The 12,529-nt window shown below is 41.7% G+C and overlaps 1 protein-coding gene across 1 annotated transcript in view; it reads right to left on the minus strand.

Annotated features, from left to right (window-relative positions):
• The window catches only part of AMPD3 (adenosine monophosphate deaminase 3), a 94,525-nt gene that overhangs the window by 57,259 nt on the left and 24,737 nt on the right, over positions 1-12,529 (minus strand). The window lies entirely within an intron of this gene.

A 12,529-nucleotide genomic window follows, 5' to 3' on the forward strand; every position in this document is an offset into this window, starting at 1 on the left:
ACAGAACTCTAATCAGAGCAACAGAGAGAGACTCTGTCTCAAGAAAACAAAAACAAGCAAACAAAAAATAATTTCATTTGGGAAATTAAAAATCAGTAAGTGTGATGGTTACACAACATTAGGAATGCAGTTGATGCCACTTAATTGTACTTGCAAAAATGGCTAAAATGGAAAAATTTTATGTTACTTACAGTTTAATACAGTAAACAAAATTGTCAGAAGAACAAAAACTCAAGCCATTGAAAACTGAATTTGGGGGGAAACTGGTTTTTCAGAACAATACACCAGTACAGACGGCTCTTTATCCACCATCCAGCTATCCCCAAACCTTCAGGCAACGTGGCTAGAGATGCTCTGGGGGCAAAGGAGGAGGAGTCATGCTCCACGCCAGAAGGGCCGGAGGAGAAAGTAGCGTAGCAACCAGGGAGCACACAGGCACATTGCGAGGAATAAAGACTCAGGGTCACTCTGACCCAGAAGCTCCAGACAGGGCCTCAGAAATCTCAAGAAGAGCACAAGCACCACAAAGCTCAGGCGGAACAACAGTTTGCACAGGTCACAATTTGTCTAAAGGATGAGTCTTTGAAAAAGAGAAATAAATTGGTTAGAAGTCACTGGATCTATCATCCATCAATTGCTCCCAAAAGGTACATCCCAGTCACTGGCCCATCTGTATATTTCATGCCTGTATCACATTCCAGCTAATTCTCACTTGAGCCATATCAACTCCCAGTCACCTATAACAAAGTTAAGATCCTTTCTCCCCAACACATTCTATGAAGCAAACATCACCCTGATACCAAAACCAGGAAAAGACCCAAACAAAAAGGAGAATTTCAGACCAATCTCACTCATGAATATAGATGCAAAAATCCTCAACAAAATCCTGGCCAATAGATTACAGCTTATCATCAAAAAAGTCATTCATCATGATCAAATAGGCTTCATCCCAGGGATGCAAGGCTGGTTTAACATACGCAAGTCCATAAATGTTATCCACCGTATTAACAGAGGCAAAAATAAAGATCACATGATCCTCTCAATAGATGCAGAAAAAGCATTTGATAAAATCCAGCATCCTTTTCTAATTAGAACACTGAAGAGTATAGGCATAGGTGGCACATTTCTAAAACTGATTGAAGCTATCTATGACAAACCCACAGCCAATATTTTACTGAATGGAGTAAAACTGAAAGCTTTACAGTGAACTGGATGTCTACATGTAAAAGACTGAAACTGGACCCACACCTTTCCCCACTCACAAAAATTGATTCAAGATGGATAAAGGACTTAAATTTAAGGCATGAAACAATAAAAGTCCTCCAAGAAAGCATAGGAAAAACACTGGAAGATATTGGCCTGGGGAAAGACTTCATGAAGAAGACTGCCATGGCAGTTGCAACAACAACAAAAATAAACAAATGGGACTTCATTAAACTGAAAAGCTTCTGTACAGCTAAGGAGACAATAACCATGGGCGGTGCCTGTGGCTCAAGGAGTAGGGCGCCGGTCCCATATGCCGGAGGTGGCGGGTTCAAACTCAGCCCCGGCCAAAAAAAAAAAAAAAAGAGAGACAATAACCAAAGCAATGAGACAACCTACACAATGGGAAAGGATATTTGCATATTTTCAATCAGACAAAAGCTTGATAACTAGGATCTATAGAGACCTCAAATTAATCCACATGAAAAAAGCCAACAATCCCATATATCAATGGGCAAGACACATGAATAGAACTTTCTCTAAAGATGACAGACGAATGGCTAACAAACACATGAAAAATGTTCATCATCTCTATATATTAGAGAAGTGCAAATCAAAACAACCCTGAGATATCATCTAACCCCAGTGAGAATGGCCCACATCACAAAATCTCAGAACTGCAGATGCTGGCGTGGATGTGGAGAGAAGGGAACACTTTTACACTGCTGGTGAGACTGCAAACTAGTACAACCTTTCTAGAAGGAAGTATGGAGAAACCTCAAAGCACTCAAGCTAGACCTCCCATTTGATCCTGCAATCCCATTACTGGGCATCTACCCAGAAGGAAAAAAATCCTTTTATCATAAAGACACTTGTACTAGACTGTTTATTGCAGCTCAATTTACAATCGCCAAAATGTGGAAACAGCCTAAATGCCCACCAACCCAGGAATGGATTAACAAGCTGTGGTATATGTATACCATGGAATACTATTCAGCCATTAAAAAAAATGGAGACTTTACATCCTTCGTATTAACCTGGATGGAAGTGGAAGACATTATTCTTAGTAAAGCATCACAAGAATGGAGAAGCATGAATCCTATGTACTCAATTTTGATATGAGGACAATTAATAACAATTAAGGTTATGGGGGGGAAGCAGAAAGAGGGACGGAGGGAGGGGGGTGGGGCCTTGGTGTGTGTCACACTTTATGGGGGCAAGACATGATTGCAAGAGGGACTTTATCTAACAACTGCAATCAGTGTAACCTGGCTTATTGTACCCTCAATGAATCCCCAACAAAAAAAAAAAAAAAAAGATCTTTTCTAAATAAACTAGAATAAATCAGTGGTACACTAATAATTTAGTATTAGCCAGCATGGTGGCTCACGCATGTAAGCCTAGCACTCTGGGAGGCCAAGGGGAGTGGATTGCCTGAGCTCAGGAGTTCAAAACCAGCCTCAACAAGAGCCAGAACCCATCTCTCCTAAAAACAGAAAAACTAGCGTGGTGTTGTGGCGGGCACCTGTAGGTCTAGCTACTTAGAAGGCTGAGGCAAGAGGATTGCTTGAGCCCAGGAGCTTGAGGTTGCTGTGAGCTATGACACCACGGCAGTCTACCCAGGGCAACAGAGTGAGACTCTGTCTCAAAAAAAAAAAAAAAAAAGGGCGGCGCCTGTGTCTCAAAGGAGTAGGGCGCCGGCCCCATATGCTGGAGGTGGCAGGTTCAAACCCAGCCCCGGCCAAAAACTGCAAAAAAAAAAAAATTTAGTATTCACAATGAATTTATTGGAATTATGTTCAGCTGAGTGTAATAGCAACCCAAAATAATAATGACCTAAATAAGAGAAAAAAATTTTTTTCTCTTTCTTTCACTTAACAGTCCAGAGTTGGAAATTACAGGCAGCTTCACAAAAGCCCCAGATTCCTTCCAGGTGCTCTCCCCTCCCGCTGGTGTGGCCCTCATCCATGGAGGAAATACAAGTTCTTCCTTTGCTAAGGAAGAGAAAACAGCCAGAGCTTTGGCCATTACATCCACGTTTTATGGAGCAAGAAGGAGGAAAGGATGTAGAGGGAAAGGTAGAGGACATTGTCAAACAAGCTGTAATTCATTACACGTCACACTTGCGTCACTGCCGCTGTCCAGCATCACTGACCAATGACATGGGTTGCTATTACACTCCTCTCTCACATTTAATTTCAATCCAGTTTTCTGCCACCTCCATACTCCTCAGCTCTTACTTATTTTGGGCCGGAAGGAGGTTGGTGGAATACTTGTAATTATCCTACTTTTTTTTTTTTTTTTTTTGAGACAGAATATCACTCTGTTGGGTGGTGCCTGTGGCTCAAAGAAGTAGGGAGTAGGGCGCCGGCCCCATATGCCGGAAATGGTGCGTTCAAACCCAACCCCGGCCAAAAACTGCAAAAAAAAAAAAAGAATATCACTCTGTCATCCTGGGTAGAGTGCCACAATACCATAGCTCACAGCTCATAGCAACCTCAAACTCCTGAGTTCAAGCCATCCTCTTGCCTCAGTCTCCCAAGTAGCTGGGACTACAGGTACCCACCATCACACCTAGCTAGTTTTTCTATTTTTAGTAGAGACAGGATCTCATTCTTGCTTAGGCTGGTCTGGAACTCCTAAGGTCAGGTGATTTACCCACCTTGGCCTTCCAGAGTGCTAGGATTATAGGAGTGAGCCACTGTGCCTGGCCTATCCTATAAAACATAAATGTGAATTCACCTGATGATTTTATTACCTACTTTAGGTTACATAAAATAATGAAGGTGTTTTTGTCCAACATGGGATCAGTTAGGGTTAACCTCACCAAAGCATAGCCTTCCTTTCCAAATATAACTACTTGATTATACCAGGCTTAGAATCTTCCATCATAAAAGCACAGAAAAAATATCACACAGTGCAGTTTCAAAATCCTTACCACCTCAGATCTTCTCCAAGTTGGCCTTAGTGCACTGTGATATTTGCATAGTTACAGCAGCCACTGCAAGATCCAAAGACCTATTAGTTAAGCAAAAATCTTTTGACAATTTCAGGGAAACAGAGCAATTATGTGTCTCTCCTACTGTAAAGACAAGATTTGATCTGCACCACCCTTCCTTGGGAAGTCGTCGTATCTCTAGGTACCATGCTGGTATCACACACTCCCTCCTGCTAATGTAGTGTCAGAAAAAGACCTTAACACAGAGAAATGTAGGCAACACAGGCCTGCAGCTAACAGGATTCTATATTATGCTTCACTTTCTCTAATTTGGGAAGCCAGTCTCAACTTGACATGCTTTAAAAATTCCTCAGGAGTCATCCATGAAATATCCACTGAGCATCTAGAAGGTGTCCGGCCCTGGGTCCTGGAGCAACAGTGGTGAGTAGAGCACCATCCTTGCTGTCATTGAGTTATCAGATAGTGAGTGAGACAGGACATTAATCATGACCGCACAAAAACAGGACTTCAAACTGTGAGGGAAAAGTACAAGAGCTGTACCAGAGCATAACAAGAAAACCCGACCTCTTTCCACATTTGAGCAAGAAGAAGGTTCCAGAAATCCGGAACAGCATGTGCAAAGGTCCTGGGAAAATTCAAGGGAATACTATCTGAGTCATTTTCTCCCTACTCTCTTTCTGTCACATATTTGTGATTGAACATTCTGTAAAGTTTACACCATCAAAGCTTGATTTTCAATGTGTATAAATTCCTTACTTTACTAAAGGGAGGTACCACGTGGCCTGGGTAAATAAAACCAGATTTAGTGCTCCAGGGTGGTGCTGTTTTTAAACTAACTTTTCCAAATCTGTCACTTTTCCAGCATTTGCTAAATTTGTAACAAACCTGTTTTAAGATTTCTCATGCCCACCCTCTCCCAGCCACTTTGTTTTCTGACCGTTTCCAGATCTGCATCTCTCAAGCATTCCTTCCATGTGAGCCTTTTCTGAACGTCAGTGGGGAAGAATGTCCTTGTCCCCATAGCTGTTTTGTAACCACTCTCCTTCCTTCCATCAGGGTTACAGAGGTGCCCATCCCCGTGCAAATACTCCAGTGCTGGGTATCACCCATCCCACCCCACCCCTTCTGTAGGAGGCTCTAACTTCAATTATTCACTCTCCCCCAGGGCCTTCTGTTCAGCCCTTGTCCAGAGAGAAAGTAGAAAAGAAGTGGGTTAAGGCCTTTCTGTAGCCATCTTGCCTTCTCATACCACCACCCCATCCTGTCTCAAAACAGATTTATCTACCTTCCACCCACCTTGATAAGTTAGGCCTAAACATACTACCAGATTCCACCAGGGATCTCTGAGGTGGGTCAGTGAAGGTTAAGTCCCTAGCTTTGTGCAGTATAAGGCATCCACCCCTATCCCCATCCTCCATCTCCAGAGCTGGCTGCTGAGAGTCAGAGTTCCAGGGGTCTCCCCTGTCAGAGCCATCAACAGAGTGAACTTAGTATCAGTAGGATCCTAGCAGCAAAAATATAGTACATTGGTAGTGGCATTAGGATAATTGATTTAATAGATAATTTAACAAAGGAACTGTCCACAAAGGCATGGGAAGGGCATAGGGAAACCATGGCAGTGTATGTAGTCCTCAAAGGCTAGTAACTTCATGGTTGTGACCTCTCTGGGCCTGACAGGGCAAGGTGAAAGAATCGCTGTACTGATTACATGGCAAGCTTCCAGTAAAGCCAGATTCCAAATTATCTTACTTGTCTAACCAACTCCTATGGTCCTAGCAGGCCTTTTTCATTGCAGTCCTGTCCTGTATCTCCAGACCCCTCACAAGGCTCCTCCTTCCTGCCTCTGACCTGGCCTTGAGGCCTCCTGGGCACCTGATGGCTGAAGGCACCTGTCAAGTTCACCTGTCCCTCTAGCTTTTCTCTTCTCCTCAGTAAGGATCTGGGAACAGTGCTAAAGGTCACAACCCTCTGCCTCTGCCCTCCCTTGTCCTTTTCTTTTGTAGCTAGTGACTGGTACTCAATCAGGCTGAACACTGAAGTCATAGCCAGTTCTTGTGGACTCCCTTCTCCAGACCAGCACAGTTTGGTTGAGCTCATGGCTCAGGCAGCTGTGTCCAATCTGCTTCCCAGAGTTTTCCATGAGGGGGAAGGATCTTTCTCACCATCCCGGCTATGTCCTCTGTGGGTCACTATTAGAACATAAAGCAGGATGGACCTGTACTCTCCCAGCAATTTCAGGGAACTGCCCTATTTTTATTCACTTTCCATTGCAGCCCCTCCCTCTCAGTCTGGGCCAGAGCAAGCAACAGTTACAGGCTGCCTTCTCCCAAGAGGTTCCTAGATCCCTCTGCAGAGAAACTGCCACCTGCCCCCTTCCCACACACCCAAATGCATCTGTGCTCAGGATACAGGATGCCCCACCAAGACCATGGCTCTGGTGCAGTTTTCAAGGGACAGCTCTGTCTAAACAGTTGCTCCGCTGGACTATTTAGAAACATCCTTCTTTCTGGCTTCCTATCAGCAGCTGAAATCATGCAGGCCAATGAGTTAAAAGTTTGACAAGGAAACTCTCTTCCTTGGATTTCAGGGAGTTGCATGTTCATCCTGTACCCCTTAGGACTGACAATTGTGTTTTTAAATAGGAAAACAAATGTGAATATAAAAAAGATGTTTCCCCAAGATCATGCAGGATATAGTAAATGTTTATGATATAACTGTAATTTATAAAAGTAGGACACAGAGCATGATTTCAACCACGTAAAAATAAAACGAATGAAACAAAATCAATAAAAACCTGAGCATAGAAGTCAGTGGCAGGATAGTAGAGAAGAAACAGCACTCTGGGTTCTGGGGAAGAAGCCCCTGGCCCAGGAAGGCCTGCACTGACTCTCCCGCAGGTGTCCCCCAGCTGCGTTTCTGCCCCATCTCTGGTCAGTAGAAGAGAAACCAACATAGGAATTTGGTCTTATCCAAGATAAGGAAAAGCTATAATGTCCAACATGGAGAGCTTTGGGGTGGTGTGGAGTAAGAGAAAAGGGAAGAAAAGAGAATATAGGCTGTGAGAAAAGACTTTAAGTAGAGAAGGGACCCCAAAACTTGGCAATAGGGCAGGGCCAAACCTAACAGACAATGAAAAAGTCCCTCTGGGATGAAGGGGAATACATATAAAATTTTAAGCTGTTCTGTACATTGCCTGCTGTGCTGTAAACAGCCCCCATTAACCCCACATCTTCAGTGAAAATATTCTAATATTGATATTTGGGAGGGATAAATTAGAAGAGGTCTTGCCAGACTGCAATATGGGTTAATACAAAAGCTGATATAAAACAAGCCCTCTGTACTAGCTAAGAAAGGATAGGCTATAGCAATCCTCTCAAAAATGAAAAAAAAAACTTGGTAATTCAACATGTCAAAGTTGTGTTTCTTGCTTATATCACAGGCCAGTGCTTGTGAGGCACCTCTCCTGTCCTGCACAGCTCTCCTATGTGCAGTGACTCGGAGGTTCATGCAGAGTCCATCTTGCCTTTCCACCTTCTAGGAGTCTCTTGCTACCAGATATGTGGGAGAAGAGATGTAGTGTGACCCATAATACTGTGAAGGTGATGTCTAGAAGAAAGCTTATACCTCAGTCTCTGTGTTAAAGCATATAAAAGGTTGAAAGTCAATGATCCAAATTATCAACTCAAAAAACTAGACAAAGAACAGAAAATTAGACCCCCCAAAAAAGAGTAGAAGGGAGAAATAAAGAGCAGAAATCAAAGAAGTAGAAAGGAGGCATATACTAGAGAAAATCTCCAAAGTAAAAGTTTATTCTTTAATTAGATTAATACAACTAATAAACCCTAGCAAGAAAAATCAAGAAAAAAGAAAGAGGGAGAATTTAAAACTACAAATACAAAAACCAGATTAGAAAAAGAGAATATGACTACAGACCATATAGACATAAAAAAGATGAGAGGATAAGCCTATAAGCCTAGCACTCTGGGAGGTCAAGGTGGGTAGATTGCCTGAGCTCAGGACTTTGAGACCAGCCCGAGCAAGAGTGATACCCCATATCTAAAAAAACAGCTGGGCATTGTGGCAGGAGCCTATAGTCCTAGCTACTTGGGAGGTTGAGGCAAGAGGATCATTTGAGCCCAAGAGTTTGAGGTTGCTGTGAGCTATGATGCCACAGCATTCTACCAAGGGTGACAAAGTGAGACTCTGTCTCAATTAAAAAAAAAGATAAGAGGACATTATAGACTTTATGCTACTAAACTGGCATTCTATATGCCAACATTTATGCCAATAAATTGGGAATCTTACATGAAATATACACATTCCTTAAAATAAAATTTACCAAAATTGCCGCAAGAGAAAATGAAAAATACCAATAGTCCTATATCTATCAAAGAAATTGAATCTCATATTAAAACTCCACAAAGAAAATTATAGGCCTCAATGGCTGGCCTCACAAAAGTTTAAGGAATATGTAATACTGAGCTAAGCAAGGATGTCCAGAAAATAAAAGGGCAACATCCAAGATCATTTTATAAGGTCAATCTCATTTTATAAGGTCTGCAAAACATTGATACCAAAAGTTCAGAAAGACATTACAAGAAAGGAAGATCCCTGGCTAACTTCTTAGGCTGGATAATTTAGAAGAGTACATAGTGAACCCATTTGGTAAGCATTAACAGCCTCCATTGCAGTAAACTCTTCTGTTCATTAAATATCCCTTTGTTCCCGTCTTCCCCCAAATAGGACAGCTTCCACGGGTCCTCATGGAAGATAAGCCAACGTCCCATCTGCCATTGCACATCTTAGTCCTCTCCACTGGAAGCAGACATCTTGTCTTAGACCGAAGTCCTCTGAACTAAAAAGACAAGTTGCCTGCTTCAGACCCATGCCAATAGACAAAAAAGTGATGACAGAACAAGACGGGGACAACTACAACAGACACTCCCAATTCAGAAAGGGGGAGCCTGAGAGACCCACACTCATCACTGCTCCACTTTCAGTGCTGAAATACCAAACAATGAGCTCACACTGTGAAGGCTGCCTAGGCTAAAGCAGGAACTCCCTTACCCACCACTCTTTGTGATCTTGCCCCCGCCCTCCGAGGGGCTTCCTCTTACACTCTCATTCTGCTTGGCCACATCTAAAGAGACAGTTAGGGAGAGTACACTCCTTAGCGGAAGTGCAACTTCCTGCCAGAGGTTGCTTTAAGGTTTACCTAATGGACTGGTGCTTTTTACATGGGCTTGTGGCTTCTTTGGCAATACTGTTTCCTCAAAAATTTGGAAAGCTTCTGATCTATTTGCATCCAGTCAGTTCCATTTGCCAATATGGAAATGGAAGTTCAAAGGTTCTTTTTGTAAGATACATTTTCCAATTTGCTTCCTCTTTTACCATCTTGTCCCCCTGCCCTCTCTTTCAGCGTGACAGGGACTACCAGCTGGAACAAAGGAATACGCCTTTAATCTGATGTTTTCTATAATACATTTTATCAACTGAAACATTTTCTTGGACCTTGGCATCCAAAGTCTTTTACATTTCTATCTCTCACTGTCTGGGAACAAGAAGCAGTCAGCTTTTCCAAGTCTGGAGGCTTCAATCTTTTGGCCATTCTTTATTTCATTTAATTTCTACTTGAAAATAGGTAATTCTATCCTTGTTTTAACATTTTTTAATGGAGATGTAATTCACATACCATAATATTTACTGTCTTTAAAGTGTACAATTCAGTGGGTTTTAGTATATTCACAAAGTTACGCAACCATCACCATCATCTAATTTCAGAACATTACCACCAGCCCAAAAAGAAACCTGGTAACCAGGAGTCACTCCCCATTTCTCACTCCCCCTACCCCTTGGAAAATATTAATCTATTATCTTTCTCTATGGATTTGTCCATTCTAGACATTTCAGATAAATTACATCATGCAGTATGATTCAGCGTCTGATTTCTTTTCCTTAGCTTAACATTGTCATGGCTATCCTGCTATCCATGCTATAACATGAATAAGTACTTCGTGTCTTTTTACGACTAAATAATGTTCCATTGTAGGGATGCACCACATTTTGTTTATCAGTTCATCAGTTAATGGGCATGTGGGTTGTTTCAACTTTTGATCTATCAGAATAATTCTGCCATGAACATTTGTGTACAAGTTCTGTGTAAATATATGTTTTACTGCTCTTGAATAAATACCTAAGAATGGAATTGGTGGGTCATATAGAAACTCTATGTTTAACTGTTTTGTTTTGTTTTGTTTCTTTTGAGACAGAGTCTCACTCTGTTGCCCAGGCTATTATGCAGTGGCATCATTACAGCTTACTGTGACTTTGAACTCCTGGGCTCAAGGGCTCCTCTTCCCTCAGCCTCCTGAGTAGCTGAGACCAGAGGCGCCTGCCCCCACATTTGGCTAATTTTTTTATTTTTGTAGAGATGGGACCTCGATACGTTGCCCAGGCTGGTCTCAAACTCTTGGCCCCAAGAAACCCTCCCACCTCAGCCTCCCAAATGCTAAGATTATAGGCATGAGCCATCATGCTAGACCTGTATTAACATTTTGAGGAACTTTTAAATTGTTTTCCAAAGTGGCTGAACTGTATGACATTCCTACCAGCAATGTATTAAGTTTCCAGTCTCTCCAGCACTTGTCATTGTCTTTATTTGGTAATGTTGGTAGATAAGAAGCAGCATCTCATTGTGGGTTTGATTTGCATTTCCCTAATGACTAACAGTGTTGAGCATATTTTTACATGCTTATTGTCCATTTGTATATCTTATTTGAAGAAATTTATCCATTTAAAAATTAGGTTATTTCTCTTTTTATTGTTGGGTTATAATAGTTATTTAATGCATGTACAGGGTGTCCATAAAGTTTGTGTGCAATGTAAAATAGTTGACTATTTTAGATTTCTGAATTTTTTTTTTTTTTGGTTTTTGGCCAGGGCTAGGTTTGAACCCGCCACCTCCAGCATATGGGACCGGCGCCCTACTCCTTGAGCCACAGGCGCCGCCCAATAGTTGACTATTTTAAAAATCCACATGAACTTTATGGACACCCTATGCATATATGACTTGCAAATATTTTCTTCTGTTCTGTGAATTATCTTTTTTTTTTCTTGAGACACAGCTCTTTCTGTCAACGTGGATAGAGTACCCCAGCATCATAGCTCACAGCAACCTCAAACTCTTGGGCTCAATCGATCCTCTTGCTTCAGCCTCTCAAGTAGCTGGGACTACAGGTGCCCTCCATGATACCTAGTTAGTTTTTTTATTTTTAGTAGAGATGGGGTCTCACTATGGTCAGGCTGCTCTTGAACTCCTGAGCTCAAAGTGATCCACCCACCTCAGCCTCCCAGAGTACTAGGATTTACAGGCGTAAGCCACCTCACCCAGCCTCTGTGAATTACCTTTTCACTTTCTCCATAGAATCCTTTAGTTTTAATGAAATCTATTTTATCTTTTGTAGCTTGTATTTTCAGTACCATATGTAACAAATCATTGCATAATCCAAAGCTACTGAAGATTCATACCTATTTTTTTCTAAGAGTATTATAGTTCTAGCTCTTAAATTTAGTTTTGGTAAATTTTGAGTTATTTTTTGTAAACCCTGTAAAGTAGTAGTCCAACTTCATTCTTTTGCTTGGATACACAGTTTTCCTAGATCCATTTGTTTAAGACACTACTTGTTCCCCCATTGAATGGCTTTGGTGCTATTGTCAAAAGTCAATTGTCTGTAAATATGTGGGTTTTGATTTCTGGACTCAGTTCTGTTCCATTGATTCACATATCTATTCTTATGTCAGTACCACACCACACTGTCTTGAATATTATAGTTTTATAGTAAGTTTTGAAACCAGAAAGCGTGACTTCTTCAACTTTGTTCTTCATTCTCAAGATTTCTTTAGCTATTTTGGACCCCTTGCATTACCACATGAATTTTGTTATCAGCTTGTTAATTTCTGCAAAAATCCTGTTGGGGTTTTGTGTTTTGTATTTTTTTAGAGACAGAGTCTCACTTTTGTAGCCCTCGGTAGGGTGCTTGGTGTCACAGCTCACAGCAAACTCCAGCTCTTGGGCTTAGGTGATTCTCTTGCCTCAGCCTCCCAAGTAGCTGGGATTACAGGCACCTGCCACAATGCCTGCCTATTTTTTTCTTGTAGTTTGGCCAGGGCAGGGTACGAACCCGCCACCCTCGGTACATGGGGCCAACACCCTACTCACTGAGCCACAGGCACCACCCCACCTGTTGGGGTTTTGATAGAAATTGTGTTGATATGATCTATTTGGAGAGTACTGCCATCTTAAAATACTAAGTCTCCAAATTCATTAATATGAGATGTCTTTCCATTGATTTAAGTCTTCTTTAATTT

The sequence above is a fragment of the Nycticebus coucang genome, chromosome 14 (assembly GCF_027406575.1).
Source record: "Nycticebus coucang isolate mNycCou1 chromosome 14, mNycCou1.pri, whole genome shotgun sequence".
Classification (NCBI taxonomy): domain Eukaryota; kingdom Metazoa; phylum Chordata; class Mammalia; order Primates; family Lorisidae; genus Nycticebus; species Nycticebus coucang.